The sequence below is a fragment of the Oncorhynchus clarkii genome, chromosome 6 (assembly GCF_045791955.1).
Source record: "Oncorhynchus clarkii lewisi isolate Uvic-CL-2024 chromosome 6, UVic_Ocla_1.0, whole genome shotgun sequence".
Taxonomy (NCBI): Eukaryota; Metazoa; Chordata; class Actinopteri; order Salmoniformes; family Salmonidae; genus Oncorhynchus; species Oncorhynchus clarkii.
Window position 1 is genome coordinate 90,796,512 of NC_092152.1, and position 16,941 is coordinate 90,813,452.

At 45.0% G+C, this 16,941-nt stretch overlaps 1 protein-coding gene across 1 annotated transcript in view; it reads right to left on the bottom strand.

The window, feature by feature from the left end:
- LOC139412287 (tumor protein p53-inducible protein 11-like) overlaps positions 1-7,189 on the bottom strand; it is a 72,138-nt gene extending 64,949 nt beyond the window's left edge. Inside the window, exon 1 of the mRNA XM_071159133.1 lies at positions 7,109-7,189. The gene's annotated coding sequence lies outside the window, so the exon portion shown is untranslated. The remainder of the gene's footprint in view (positions 1-7,108) is intronic.
- Between the last annotated feature and the right edge of the window lie 9,752 nt (positions 7,190-16,941).

Sequence of the window (16,941 nt, forward strand, 5' to 3'; positions counted from 1 at the left end):
GACCAGAGCCCTATTCCCTATATAGTGGTACTACTATAGACCAGTGCCCTATTCCCTATATAGTGGTACTACTATAGACCAGGGCCCTATTCCCTATATAGTGTACTACTATAGACCAGAGCCCTATTCCCTATATGGTGGTACTACTATAGACCAGAGCCCTATTCCCTATATAGTGGTACTACTATAGACCAGAGCCCTATTCCCTATATGGTGGTACTACTATAGACCAGAGCCCTATTCCCTATATAGTGGCACTACTATAGACCAGAGCCCTATTCCCTATATAGTGGTACTACTATAGACCAGAGCCCTATTCCCTATATAGTGGTACTACTATAGACCAGAGCCCTATTCCCTATATAGTGGTACTACTATAGACCAGAGCCCTGTTCCCTATATAGTGGTACTACTATAGACCAGAGTCCTATTCCCTATATAGTACACTACTATAGACCAGAGCCATATTCCCTATATAGTGGTACTACTATAGACCAGAGCCCTATTCCCTATATAGTGGTACTACTATAGACAAGAGCCCTATTCCCTATATAGTGGTACTACTATAGACCAGAGTCCTATTCCCTATATAGTACACTACTATAGACCAGAGCCCTATTCCCTATATAGTGGTACTACTATAGACCAGAGCCCTATTCCCTATATAGTACACTACTATAGACCAGAGCCCTATTCCCTATATAGTGGTACTACTATAGACCAGAGCCCTATTCCCTATAGAGTGGTACTACTATAGACCAGAGCCCTATTCCCTATATAGTGGTACTACTATAGACCAGAGCCCTATTCCCTATATAGTGGTACTACTATAGACCAGAGCCCTATTCCCTATATAGTGGTACTACTATAGACCAGAGCCCTATTCCCTATATAGTGGTACTACTATAGACCAGAGCCCTATTCCCTATATAGTACACTATTATAGACCAGTGCCCTATTCCCTATATAGTGGTACTACTATAGACCAGAGCCCTATTCCCTATATAGTGGTTCTACTATAGACCAGAGCCCTATTCCCTATATAGTGGTACTACTATAGACCAGAGCCCTATTCCCTATATAGTGGTACTACTATAGACCAGAGCCCTATTCCCTATATAGTGGTACTACTATAGACCAGAGCCCTATTCCCTATATAGTGGTACTACTATAGACCAGAGCCCTATTCCCTTCATAGTACACTACTATAGAGCCATATTCCCTTCATAGTACACTACTATAGACCAGTGCCCTATTCCCTATATAGTGGTACTACTATAGACCAGTGCCCTATTCCCTATATAGTGGTACTACTATAGACCAGAGCCCTATTCCCTTCATAGTACACTACTATAGACCAGTGCCCTATTCCCTATATAGTGGTACTACTATAGACCAGTGCCCTATTCCCTATATGGTGGTACTACTATAGACCAGAGCCCTATTCCCTATATAGTGGTACTACTATAGACCAGAGCCCTATTCCCTATATAGTGGTACTACTATAGACCAGTGCCCTATTCCCTATATAGTGGTACTACTATAGACCAGAGCCCTATTCCCTATATAGTGGTACTACTATAGACCAGAGCCCTATTCCCTATATAGTGGTACTACTATAGACCAGAGCCCTATTCCCTATATAGTGGTACTACTATAGACCAGAGCCCTATTCCCTATATAGTGGTACTACTATAGACCAGGGCCCTATTCCCTATATAGTGGTACTACTATAGACCGGAGCCCTATTCCCTATATAGTGGTACTACTATAGACCAGAGCCCTATTCCCTATATAGTGGTACTACTATAGACCAGAGCCCTATTCCCTATATAGTGGTACTACTATAGACCAGAGCCCTATTCCCTATATAGTGGTACTACTATAGACCAGTGCCCTATTCCCTATATAGTGGTACTACTATAGACCAGAGCCCTATATAGTGGTACTACTATAGACCAGAGCCCTATTCCCTATATAGTGGTACTACTATAGACCAGGGCCCTATTCCCTATATAGTGGTACTACTATAGACCAGAGCCCTATTCCCTATATAGTGGTACTACTATAGACCAGAGCCCTATTCCCTATATAGTGGTACTACTATAGACCAGAGCCCTATTCCCTATATAGTGGTACTACTATAGACCAGTGCCCTATTCCCTATATAGTGGTACTACTATAGACCAGAGCCCTATATAGTGGTACTACTATAGACCAGAGCCCTATTCCCTATATAGTGGTACTACTATAGACCAGAGCCCTATTCCCTATATAGTGGTACTACTATAGACCAGAGCCCTATTCCCTATATAGTGGTACTACTATAGACCAGAGCCCTATTCCCTATATAGTGGTACTACTATAGACCAGTGCCCTATTCCCTATATAGTGGTACTACTATAGACCAGTGCCCTATTCCCTATATAGTGGTACTACTATAGACCAGAGCCCTATTCCCTATATAGTGGTACTACTATAGACCAGTGCCCTATTCCCTATATAGTACACTACTATAGACCAGAGCCCTGTTCCCTATATAGTGTACTACTATAGACCAGAGCCCTATTCCCTATATAGTGGCACTACTATAGACCAGAGCCCTATTCCCTATATAGTGGTACTACTATAGACCAGGGCCCTATTCCCTATATAGTGGTACTACTATAGACCAGGGCCCTATTCCCTATATAGTGGTACTACTATAGACCAGGGCCCTATTCCCTATATAGTGGTACTACTATAGACCAGGGCCCTATTCCCTATATAGTGGTACTACTATAGACCAGGGCCCTATTCCCTATATAGTGGTACTACTATAGACCAGAGCCCTATTCCCTATATAGTGGTACTACTATAGACCAGAGTCCTATTCCCTATATAGTGGTACTACTATAGATCAGAGCCCTATTCCCTATATAGTGGTACTACTATAGACCAGAGCCCTATTCCCTCTATAGTGTACTACTATAGACCAGAACCCTATTCCCTATATAGTGGTACTACTCTAGCCCAGTGCCCTATTCCCTATATAGTGGTACTACTATAGACCAGGGCCCTATTCCCTATATAGTGCTACTACTATAGACCAGAGCCCTATTCCCTATCTAGTGGTACTACTATAGACCAGAGCCCTATTCCCTATATAGTGGTACTACTATAGACCAGAGCCCTATTCCCTATATAGTGGTACTACTATAGACCAGAGCCCTATTCCCTATATAGTGGTACTACTATAGACCAGTGCCCTATTCCCTATATAGTGGTACTACTATAGACCAGAGCCCTATTCCCTATATAGTGGTACTACTATAGACCAGAGCCCTATTCCCTATATAGTGGTACTACTATAGACCAGAGCCCTATTCCCTATATAGTGGTACTACTATAGACCAGGGCCCTATTCCCTATATAGTGGTACTACTATAGACCAGAGCCCTATTCCCTATATAGTGGTACTACTATAGACCAGAGCCCTATTCCCTATATAGTGGTACTACTATAGACCAGAGCCCTATTCCCTATATAGTGGTACTACTATAGACCAGTGCCCTATTCCCTATATAGTGGTACTACTATAGACCAGAGCCCTATATAGTGGTACTACTATAGACCAGAGCCCTATTCCCTATATAGTGGTACTACTATAGACCAGAGCCCTATTCCCTCTATAGTGTACTACTATAGACCAGAACCCTATTCCCTATATAGTGGTACTACTATAGACCAGTGCCCTATTCCCTATATAGTGGTACTACTATAGACCAGGGCCCTATTCCCTATATAGTGGTACTACTATAGACCAGAGCCCTATTCCCTATATAGTGGTACTACTATAGACCAGAGCCCTATTCCCTATATAGTGGTACTACTATAGACCAGAGCCCTATTCCCTATATAGTGGTACTACTATAGACCAGAGCCCTATTCCCTATATAGTGGTACTACTATAGACCAGTGCCCTATTCCCTATATAGTGGTACTACTATAGACCAGAGCCCTATTCCCTATATAGTGGTACTACTATAGACCAGAGCCCTATTCCCTATATAGTGGTACTACTATAGACCAGAGCCCTATTCCCTATATAGTGGTACTACTATAGACCAGGGCCCTATTCCCTATATAGTGGTACTACTATAGACCAGAGCCCTATTCCCTATATAGTGGTACTACTATAGACCAGAGCCCTATTCCCTATATAGTGGTACTACTATAGACCAGAGCCCTATTCCCTATATAGTGGTACTACTATAGACCAGTGCCCTATTCCCTATATAGTGGTACTACTATAGACCAGAGCCCTATATAGTGGTACTACTATAGACCAGAGCCCTATTCCCTATATAGTGGTACTACTATAGACCAGAGCCCTATTCCCTATATAGTGGTACTACTATAGACCAGAGCCCTATTCCCTATATAGTGGTACTACTATAGACCAGTGCCCTATTCCCTATATAGTGGTACTACTATAGACCAGAGCCCTATTCCCTATATAGTGGTACTACTATAGACCAGTGCCCTATATAGTGGTACTACTATAGACCAGAGCCCTATTCCCTATATAGTGGTACTACTATAGACCAGTGCCCTATTCCCTATATAGTGGTACTACTATAGACCAGAGCCCTATTCCCTATATAGTGTACTACTATAGACCAGAGCCCTATTCCCTTCATAGCACACTAATATAGACCAGAGCCCTATTCCCTATATAGTGGTCCTACTATAGACCAGAGCCCTATTCCCTATTTATAGCACACTAATATAGACCAGAGCCCTATTCCCTATATAGTGGTACTACTATAGACCAGGGCCCTAATCCCTATATAGTGGTACTACTATAGACCAGGGTCCTATTCCCTATATAGTGGTACTACTATAGACCAGAGCCCTATTCCCTATATAGTGGTACTACTATAGACCAGAGCCCTATTCCCTATATAGTGGTACAACTATAGACCAGAGCCCTGAACAGAGGGTGAACAGCAGAGAGAGAGAGCTATAAAGCCCTGAACAGAGGGTGAACAACAGAGAGAGAGAGCTATAAAGCCCTGAACAGAGGGTGAACAGCAGAGAGAGATAAAGCCCTGAACAGAGAGAGAGAGAGAGATAAAGCCCTGAACAGAGAGAGCGAGAGCTATAAAGCCCTGAACAGAGAGGGTGAACAGCAGAGAGAGAGCTATAAAGCCCTGAACAGAGAGGGTGAACAGCAGAGAGAGAGATAAAGCCCTGAACAGAGAGGGTGAACAGCAGAGAGAGAGAGATAAAGCCCTGAACAGAGAGGGTGAACAGCAGAGAGAGATAAAGCCCTGAACAGAGAGGGTGAACATCAGAGAGAGAGAGAGCTATTAAGCCCTGAACAGAGAGGGTGAACATCAGAGAGAGAGAGAGCTATAAAGCCCTGAACAGAGAGGGTGAACAACAGAGAGAGAGAGAGCTATAAAGCCCTGAACAGAGAGGGTGAACAACAGTGAGAGAGAGCTATAAAGCCCTGAACAGAGAGGGTGAACAACAGAGAGAGAGCCCTGAACAGAGAGGGTGAACAACTGAGAGAGAGAGATAAAAGCCCTGAACAGAGAGGGTGAACAACTGAGAGAGAGAGATAAAGCCCTGAACAGAGAGGGTGAACAACAGAGAGAGAGCTATAAAGCCCTGAACAGAGAGGGTGAACAACAGAGATGGAGAGATAAAGCCCTGAATAGAGAGGGCGAACAGCAGAGAGAGAGAGAGATAAAGCCCTGAACAGAGAGAGGGAGAGATAAAGCCCTGAACAGTGGGGGGATAATGTAGTATGACTTCACTCCCAGTCAGTCTCACAAAGGGACATTGATTTGAGATGTAACCAATGAAGACTCAGCTCAGCATGGTCCAACAGTAGCCTACACTGTGACAATCTCAGAAGGTGCAACTGTTTGGATGTGTCCCAAATGGAACAATATTCCCTATATAGTACACAACTATAGACCAGAGCCCTATTCCCTATATAGTGTTACTACTATAGACCAGAGCCCTATTCCCTATATAGTGGTACTACTTTAGACCAGAGCCCTCACTACCTGACTAAAAGGAGAGGTAAAACTCACTACCCGACTAAAAGGAGAGGTAAAACTCCCTACCCGACTAAAAGGAGAGGTAAAACTCCCTACCCGACTAAAAGGAGAGGTAAAACTCCCTACCCGACTAAAAGGAGAGGCCAAACTCACCACCAGACTAAAAGGAGGTAAAACCCACTACCTGACTAAAAGGAGAGGTAAAACTCCCTACCCGACTAAAAGGAGAGGTAAAACTCCCTACCCGACTAAAAGGAGAGGTAAAACTCACTACCTGACTAAAAGGAGGCCAAACTCACTACCTGACTAAAAGGAATCCACGGATTATGGTACATACTTCTGCGCGCGAAATCCTCTTGTCATACCTGAACAGCAGACATTTTGAACATATAAGCAATAATACATTATGGCCTTTCTCTTGCATTTCAAAGATGATGGTACAAAACAAATGTCTTTGGCCAATTTCTTTGTATTTTCTTTTACCAGAGTTTCCTTTCAAATGGTACCAAGAATATGCATATCCTTGCTTCAGGTCCTGAGCTACAGTCAGTTAGATTTGGGTATGTCATCTCAGGCGAACGTGGGAATGAGAACAATTCAGGCTGCGTAGTCTGGTGTAGTAAAGAGTAGACGCTTCTCCATAGTAAGAATTAGCCATACAATTACAAGACAACAGCAAACAAGTGTAGTGTATCCTACACACGCGGGACAACAGTCAAATGCGGATGAAAAGCTAAATAACATGTTGAAATCAATGAAAAAATCTTTGTTGATAGGTTCTCTCTGTAATATTTAGGAGGATTTGATATATATTTACGAGTTGTTCATTGCGTAAATGCAATCATTTAGCCCATGTCGCCCAGTCTGTGTGAAAGTTAAGTCATGTGTGTAAAAACACAACATTGTTTACATAAATCGTCTGTTCACTGCACTTCGTGTCTATAAATGAAACCTTGTAACGTTTCATAAAATAACATACCCACAATAACACCACGAACACCTATTCTATTTTTTTTTAAGTAGTAAACGTAGTTGTTTTTCGAGTGCCTTACCTTGTAGACAAGGAACTTTCCTTCCAATAGTTTACAGATCCAAGGCAGTATGTCTCTCGCAGAGCGCCACGCTGACTCCAGTCCAAACAGAACCCAACACATTTACCGTAAAGGTATGACAACCGGATTGCGCGGCGCAAAGGTATGTACCGTAATCCGTGGACTACACAACGCCTTCGAATAATTATTGATTGACAGGTTGAATTAATGCCATATTTCATGAATCCATATCGTCCATTTTAGTTTTTAATCTGAATATATACAGTTATAATACAGAAGTAATAGTACAGGTATATGCAACATATAGAGCTTACTTTACATAAAAATATATTGACAACCTTGCTATGATTAACATATCCAGTATTATAGCTCGTTTTTTCAGTTCGCTGCAGCTAGCGACAGGAAAGAGCTGCAACAAACAGTCAAACTGGACAGTTTTATCTCCATCTCTTCATTCAACGACTCAATCATGGACACTTACTGACAGTTGTGGCTGCTTTGTGTGATGTATTGTTGTCTGCCTTTGTGCTGTGGTCTGTGCCCAATAATGCTACCATGCTGTGTTGTCATGTGTTGCTGCCTTGCTATATTGTTGTGTTGTGTCTCTCTTGTCCTGATGTGTGTTTTTATCCCAGCCCCGGTCCCGCAGGAGGCCTTTTGCCTTTTGGTGGGCCGTCATTGTAAATAATAATTTGTTCTCAACTGACTTGCCAAGTTAAATAATGATTAAATAAATCAAATAGTTTGTGGGGGAAATTGATGTTGAGAAAGGCTAATGAAGGGAAGGTAGAAATATATTTAAAATAGATGCCACAGATACAATATTGATATAGACAATAGGTAAAATACACAATATATATAACAGATACAATATAGATAATAGGTCAAATATACTATATAGATATAGACAATATAAACAATAGATATAGACAATAGATATATAGATATAATATACGATATACAATACCAGTAAAAAGTTTTAGAACACCTTCTCAAGGGTTTTTCTTTATTTTCTACATTGTAAGATAATAGTGAAGACATCAAAACTATGAAATAACACATATGGAATCATGTAGTAACCAAAAAAAAAAGTTTTAAACAAATATATATATTTTATATTTGAGATTCTTCAAAGTAGCCACGCTTTGCCTTGATGACAGCTTTGCACACTCTCAGCATTCTCTCAACCAGCTTCACCAGGAATGCTTTTCCAACAGTCTGGAAGGAGTTCCCACATATGCTGAGAACTTGTTGGCTGCTTTTCCAACTCATCCCAAACCATCTCAATTGGGTTGAGGTCGGGGGATTGAGGAGGCCAGATCATCTGATGCAGCACTCCATCACTCTCCTTCTTGGTCAAATAGCCCTTACACAGCCTGGAGGTGTGTATGGGCAAATGATAGTCCCACTAAAACAAATGATAATCCCACCAAGCCCAAACCAGAAGGGATGGCATAATCGCTGCAGAATGCTGTGGTAGCCATGCCGGTTAAGTGTGCCTTGAATTCTGTAGACTGTCTCATCGTCGCTGGTGATCAGGCCTACCACCGTCATGTCGTCAGCAAACTTGATGATGTTGTTGGAGTCGTCGTGGGTACACAGGGAGTACAGGAGGGGACTAAGCACATACCCCTGTCAGCGATGCCTACCCTCCCCACCCGGGGCCAGCCTAGCAGGAAGTCTAGCATCCAGTTGCAGAGGGAGGTGTCCAGCCCCAGGGTCTCAAGCTTGGAGGGGACTAAGCACATACCCCTGTCAGCGATGCCTACCCTCCCCACCCGGGGCCAGCCTAGCAGGAAGTCTAGCATCCAGTTGCAGAGGGAGGTGTCCAGCCCCAGGGTCTCAAGCTTGGAGGGGACTATGGTGTTGAACGCTCTGTAGTTAATGAACAGCATTCTCACATAGGTATTTTCCTCTCATCTAGGTGGGTGAGGGCAGTGTGGAGTTGCAACTGAGATTGTGTAGTCAATGGGTCTGATGGGGCGGTATGCAAATCGGAGTCGGTCTGGGATGATGGAGTTGATGTGTGCCATAGCCAGCCTTTCAAAGCACTTCCTGATTACAGATTGTGAGTGCTACAGGGCTGTAGTCGTTGTGGCAGGAAGCCCTTAAAGAGCTCTTGGGAACAGGAACGAGGGTGGTCAGCTTGAGGACGTGGGGATTAACAGACTTGGACAAGGACAGGTTGAAAAAAATGACCATGAATATGCCTGCCAGCTGTTTTCTTCGCGTGCTCTGAAAATGCGCCATGGGATACCGTCCGGCCTCGCGGCCTTGTGAGTGTTGACCTGATTAAAGCCTTACGACACGTGGGCCTCGGAGAGTGAGGGGGGGGGGGGGCTCATGCACGGTTCTGTGTTTTTTGTCAAAGTGTGCATAAAATTAGTCTGGCCTTTTGGTAGATGACGGCTGGGTCTTCCTTTGAATTCCGTAATGGACTCTAGCCCCTGCCACATGGGTCGGGCATCAGAGCCTGTTATAATAGGATTCCATCCTTGTTCCTATACGGTCCTTTTGCTTGTTTGATGGCTCTGCGGAGGACGTAGAGGGACTTTTTGTACCTGTTCGTATCTTCAGCCGTAGCCTCTGGGTTGGCTGCGATAGCCCTGTGTGCAGTAGCAGTCCTGTAGCGTAGCCTCTGGGTTAGCTGCGATAGCCCTGTGTGCAGTAGCAGTCCTGTAGCGTAGCCTCTGGGTTACCTATTCCCTATATAGTGGTACTACTATAGACCAGAGCCCTATTCCCTATATAGTGGTACTACTATAGACCAGAGCCCTATTCCCTATATAGTGGTACTACTATAGACCAGAGCCCTATTCCCTATATAGTGGTACTACTATAGACCAGAGCCCTATTCCCTATATAGTGGTACTACTATAGACCAGAGCCCTATTCCCTATATAGTACACTACTATAGACCAGATCCCTATTCCCTATATAGTGGTACTACTATAGACCAGAGCCCTATTCCCTATATAGTGGTACTACTATAGACCAGAGTCCTATTCCCTATATAGTGGTACTACTATAGACCAGAGCCCTATTCCCTATATAGTGGTACTACTATAGACCAGAGCCCTATTCCCTATATAGTGTACTACTATAGACTAGAACCCTATTCCCTACATAGTGCACTACTTTTGACCAGAAGCAGTGCACTACATAGGGAGCCATTTGGGAAGCACCCTCATTGGGTCACCTGCAGAGGAAATATGAGTTGCTGTTTTAAACCCATAGATGTTAAAAAATGTAGCTGATAGGAACCCGGTGTGATCGTCTGCTGCAATAGCCGATCCCTGACGAGGATCGACGAGTTGTGCTTTCCCCGAGACGTCATTCTGCACATCACTGTGTGTACTACTGTGTGTACTACTGTGTGTACTACGCCATTGTTTGTATATGTTTGTGGCTCGTCTGTCATCTTGCACCATTCCTGCCATTCTCCTTCCACCTCTCTCATCAACGAGCTGTTTTCACCCACAGGACTGCCGCTGACTGGATGGGTTGTTTGGTTTGTTGTTCACCATTCTTGGGGGCGGCAGGGTAGCCTAGTGGTTAGAGCGTTGGACTAGTAATCGGAAGGTTGCAAGTTCAAACCCCCGAGCCGACAAGGTACAAATCTGTCGTTCTGCCCCTGAACAGGCAGTTAACCCACTGTTCCTAGGCCGTCATTGAAAATAAGAATTTGTTCTTAACTGACTTGCCTAGTTAAATAAAGGTAAAATAAATAAAAAAATAAAAATTCTGGCTAAACCCTCGAAACTGTGGTGCGTGAAAAGCCCAGGAAGGCGGATGTTTCTGAGACACTGGATCCGTCCTTAGAGGGAGGTGTTCGGTCCCAGGGTCCTTAGAGGGAGGTGTTCAGTCCCAGGCTCATTAGCTTGGTGATGAGCTTGGAGGGGAAAGGCCAGTGTAGAGTTAGGAGCTGTGGCAGTCAGGAGGTGTTCAGTCCCAGGGTCGTTAGCTTGGTGATGAGCTTGGAGGGGAAAGACCAGGGTAGAGTTAGGAGCTGTGGCAGTCAGGAGGTGTTCAGTCCCAGGCTCATTAGCTTGGTGATGAGCTTGGAGGGGAAAGACCAGGGTAGAGTTAGGAGCTGTGGCAGTCAGGAGGTGTTCAGTCCCAGGCTCATTAGCTTGGTGATGAGCTTGGAGGGGAAAGACCAGGGTAGAGTTAGGAGCTGTGGCAGTCAGGAGGTGTTCAGTCCCAGGGTCGTTAGATTGGTGATGAGCTTGGAGGGGAAAGACCAGGGTGGAGTTAGGAGCTGTAGCAGTCAGGAGGTGTTCAGTCCCAGGGTCGTTAGATTGATGATGAGCTTGGAGGGGAAAGACCAGGGTAGAGTTAGGAGCTGTGGCAGTCAGGAGGTGTTATAAACACCATCACAATAAATTCATTATTTATTTTAGTCAGGTCAAAAAGAAACATGATGATGTGAATAAAATGTATTTGAGAAGAACAGAATGGGATGTATTTGAGAAGAACAGAATATGATGTATTTGAGAAGAACAGAATATGATGTATTTGAGAAGAACAGAATATGATGTATTTGAGAAGAACAGAATGTGATGTATTTGAGAAGAACAGAATATGATGTATTTGAGAAGAACAGAATGTGATGTATTTGAGAAGAACAGAATATGATGTATTTGAGAAGAACAGAATGTGATGTATTTGAGAAGAACAGAATGTGATGTATTTGAGAAGAACAGAATGTGATGTATTTGAGAAGAACAGAATGTGATGTATTTGAGAAGAACAGAATGTGATGTATTTGAGAAGAAAAGAATGTGATGTATTTGAGAAGAACAGAATGTGATGTATTTGAGAAGAACAGAATGTGATGTATTTGAGAAGAACAGAATGTGATGTATTTGAGAAGAACAGAATGTGATGTATTTGAGAAGAACAGAATGTGATGTATTTGAGAAGAACAGAATGTGATGTATTTGAGAAGAACAGAATGTGATGTATTTGAGAAGAACAGAATGTGATGTATTTGAGAAGAAAAGAATGTGATGTATTTGAGAAGAACAGAATGTGATGTATTTGAGAAGAACAGAATGTGATGTATTTGAGAAGAACAGAATGTGATGTATTTGAGAAGAACAGAATGTGATGTATTTGAGAAGAACAGAATGTGATGTATTTGAGAAGAAAAGAATGTGATGTATTTGAGAAGAACAGAATGTGATGTATTTGAGAAGAAAAGAATATGATGTATTTGAGAAGAACAGAATATGAGTTGTCCTTCTGTTTGTTACCTGGCTATGTTCCATGCCATATATGGGCTGTAGGCTGACAAGATGTGATTATAAGTCCCGGGACAATATTTTACTGTACTTCCACCGGCACGGGAGTAGTTCTCTGACCAGGGAGTAGTTCTCTGACCAGGGAGTAGTTCTCTGACCAGGGAGTAGGTCTCTGACCAGGGAGTAGGTCTCTGACCAGGGAGTAGTTCTCTGACCAGGGAGAAGGTCTCTGACCAGGGAGAATGTCTCTGACCAGGGAGTAGTTCTCTGACCAGGGAGTAGGTCTCTGACCAGGGAGTAGGTCTCCGACCAGGGAGTAGGTCTCTGTGTAGTTGAGGATCAGAAGATGGGATGACCAGGGAGTAGGTCTCTGACCAGGGAGTAGTTCTCTGACCAGGAAGTAGGTCTCTGACCAGGGAGTAGGTCTCTGACCAGGGAGTAGGTCTCTGGCCAGGGAGTAGGTCTCTGACCAGGGAGTAGTTCTCTGACCAGGGAGTAGTTCTCTGACCAGGGAGTAGTTCTCTGACCAGGGAGTAGTTCTCTGTGTAGTTGAGCGTCAGAAGATGGGATGACAAGGGAGTAGTTCTCTGACCAGGGAGTAGTTCTCTGAGTATATCCTTGTCTGAATGGATGGTTCTCATACCCTAGTCTGGATGGTTCTGATATCCTGGTCTGATATCCTGGTCTGGACAGATGGTTCTGATATCCTGGTCTGGACGAATGGTTCTGATATCCTGGTCTGATATCCTGGTCTGGACAGATGGTTCTGATATCCTGGTCTGATATCCTGGTCTGGACCGATGGTTCTGATATCCTGGTCTGGACAGATGGTTCTGATATCCTGGTCTGGACAGATGGTTCTGATATCCTGGTCTGGACAGAAGGTTCTGATATCCTGGTCTGGACAGAAGGTTCTGATATCCTGGTCTGGACAGAAGGTTCTGATATCCTGGTCTGGACAGAAGGTTCTGATATCCTGGTCTGGACAGATGGTTCTGATATCCTGGTCTGGACAGATGGTTCTGATATCCTGGTCTGGACAGATGGTTCTGATATCCTGGTCTGATATCCTGGTCTGGACAGATGGTTCTGATATCCTGGTCTGGACAGATGGTTCTGATATCCTGGTCTGGACAGATGGTTCTGATATCCTGGTCTGGACAGATGGTTCTGATATCCTGGTCTGGACAGATCCTGGTCTGGACAGATGGTTCTGATATCCTGGTCTGGACAGATGGTTCTGATATCCTGGTCTGGACAGATGGTTCTGATATCCTGGTCTGGACAGATGGTTCTGATATCCTGGTCTGGACAGATGGTTCTGATATCCTGGTCTGGATGGATGGTTCTGATATCCTGGTCTGATATCCTGGTCTGGACGGATGGTTCTGATATCCTGGTCCGGACAGATGGTTCTGATATCCTGGTCTGATATCCTGGTGTGATATCCTGGTCTGGACAGATGGTTCTGATATCCTAGTCTGGACGGATGGTTCTGATATCCTGGTCTGGACGGATGGTTCTGATATCCTGGTCTGGACAGATGGTTCTGATATCCTGGTCTGGATGGATGGTTCTGATATCCTGGTCTGATATCCTGGTCTGGACGGATGGTTCTGATATCCTGGTCCGGACAGATGGTTCTGATATCCTGGTCTGATATCCTGGTCTGATATCCTGGTCTGGACAGATGGTTCTGATATCCTGGTCTGGACGGATGGTTCTGATATCCTGGTCTGGACAGATGGTTCTGATATCCTGGTCTGGACAGATGGTTCTGATATCCTGGTCTGGACAGATGGTTCTGATATCCTGGTCTGGACAGATAGTTCTGATATCCTGGTCTGGACAGATGGTTCTGATATCCTGGTCTGGACAGATGGTTCTGATATCCTGGTCTGGATAGATGGTTCTGATATCCTGGTCTGGACAGATGGTTCTGATATCCTGGTCTGGACAGATGGTTCTGATATCCTGGTCTGGACAGATGGTTCTGATATCCTGGTCTGGACAGATCCTGGTCTGGACAGATGGTTCTGATATCCTGGTCTGGACAGATGGTTCTGATATCCTGGTCTGGACAGATCCTGGTCTGGACAGATGGTTCTGATATCCTGGTCTGGATGGATGGTTCTGATATCCTGGTGTTGACGGATGGTTCTGATATCCTGGTCCGGACAGATGGTTCTGATATCCTGGTCTGATATCCTGGTCTGATATCCTGGTCTGGACAGATGGTTCTGATATCCTGGTCTGGACGGATGGTTCTGATATCCTGGTCTGGACAGATGGTTCTAATATCCTGGTCTGGACAGATGGTTCTGATATCCTGGTCTGGACAGATGGTTCTGATATCCTGGTCTGATATCCTGGTCTGGACAGATGGTTCTGATATCCTGGTCTGGACAGATCCTGGTCTGGATGGATGGTTCTGATATCCTGGTCTGGACAGATGGTTCTGATATCCTGGTCTGGACAGATGGTTCTGATATCCTGGTCTGGACGTTGGTTCTGATCTGAACAGCCAGTAGAATGCTGAGCTTTATGACCTTTAAGCCATTCTACTCAGAGATGTCTGGCTGACGGTAACATACACATCTCTCTCTCTCTCTGCTTCTGTTTAAGATAACACATACAAGCCAGTGGATCTTATTTGAATGCTTTCTGTGACCTTTCCACTTTGAAAATGCAGTTTACTTTTTATCCGTTTTCCTCTGAGATGGCGACAAATAGATGCTTTTTTTTAAAAACGTTGTGGTCTGATGATTCTGTATCTACTGCTGGGCAAAGGCCATTTATTTGATTCAGTGTTCCTCTGTTAATCTGTTTTATTACATCTTACAAAGAAACATCTGCCGACAGTTTCCCCCAACCATTATTTTTACAGGTTACTCTACTAGGAGGAAGGGTTAAGAGATGGAGGGAGGGTGGGTTAAGAGATGGAGGGAGGGTGGGTTAAGAGATGGAGGGAGGGTGGGCTAAGAGACTGGGAGGAAGGGTTAAGAGATGGAGGGAGGGTGGGTTAAGAGATGGAGGGAGGGTGGGTTAAGAGATGGAGGGAGGGTGGGTTAAGAGACTGGGAGGAAGGGTTAAGAGATGGAGGGAGGGTGGGTTAAGAGATGGAGGGAGGGTGGGTTAAGAGATGGAGGGAGGGTGGGTTAAGAGACTGGGAGGAAGGGTTAAGAGATGGAGGGAGGGTGGGTTAAGAGATGGAGGGAGGGTGGGTTAAGAGATGGAGGGAGGGTGGGTTAAGAGAGGGAGGGTTAAGAGACTGGGAGGGAGGGTTAAGAGACTGGGAGGGAGGGTTAAGAGACTGGGGGGAGGGTTAAGAGACAGGGAGGGAGGGTTAAGAGACAGGGAGGGAGGGTTGAGAGACAGGGAGGGAGGGTTGAGAGACAGGGAGGGAGGGTTGAGAGACAGGGAGGGAGGGTTGAGAGACAGGGAGGGAGGGTTGAGAGACAGGGGGAGGGTTGAGAGACAGGGAGGGAGGGTTGAGAGACAGGGAGGGAGGGTTGAGAGACAGGGAGGGAGGGTTGAGAGACAGGGAGGGAGGGTTAAGAGACTGGGAGGGAGGGTTAAGAGACTGGGAGGGAGAGAGGGCTGAGTACATGTGTCTGTCTGTCTCTAGGAGAGAGGGCTGAGTACATGTGTCTGTCTGTCTCTAGGAGAGAGGGCTAACTAAGTACATGTGTCTGTCTGTCTCTAGGAGAGAGGGCTAAGTACATGTGTCTGTCTGTCTCTAGGAGAGAGGGCTAAGTACATGTGTCTGTCTCTAGGAGAGAGGGCTAAGTACATGTGTCTGTCTCTAGGAGAGAGGGCTAAGTGCCTTTCAAGGCCTTGTAATTGTAGTTTTACTCTAAACCATGTTAAAAAAATACCAATAATTACTTTTTTCCTTGGAAAAATGCCCCATTTTGGAATGTCCCATGTCATTTTCCTGACTTCTAGGAAGATTTTAACCCAGTTAACCCCAAACTTCCCCAACTTTCCACCATCATCTCCATCTCCCTGTGCAGCCCGAACAGAGGGTCTAGAGGCCTAACAGAGGGGATGGAGGCCTAACAGAGGGTATAGAGGCCTAACAGAGGGGATGGAGGCCTAACAGAGGGGATGGAGGCCTAACAGAGGGTCTGGAGGCCTAACAGAGGGGATAGAGGCCTAACAGAGGGGATGGAGGCCTAACAGAGGGGATGGAGGCCTAACAGAGGGGATGGAGGCCTAACAGAGGGGATGGAGGTCTAACAGAGGGTCTAGAGGCCTAACAGAGGGTATAGAGGCCTAACAGAGGGTATAGAGGCCTAATAGAGGGTCTGGAGGCCTAACAGAGGGGATGGAGGCCTAACAGAGGGGATGGAGGTCTAACAGAGGGTCTAGAGGCCTAACAGAGGGTCTAGAGGCCTAACAGAGGGTATAGAGGCCTAACAGAGGGTATAGAGGCCTAACAGAGGGTATAGAGGCCTAACAGAGGGTATAGAGGCCTAACAGAGGGGATGGAGGCCTAACAGAGGGGATGGAGGCCTAACAGAGGGGATGGAGGCCTAACAGAGGGTCTAGAGGCCTAACAGAGGGTTTGGAGGCCTAACAGAG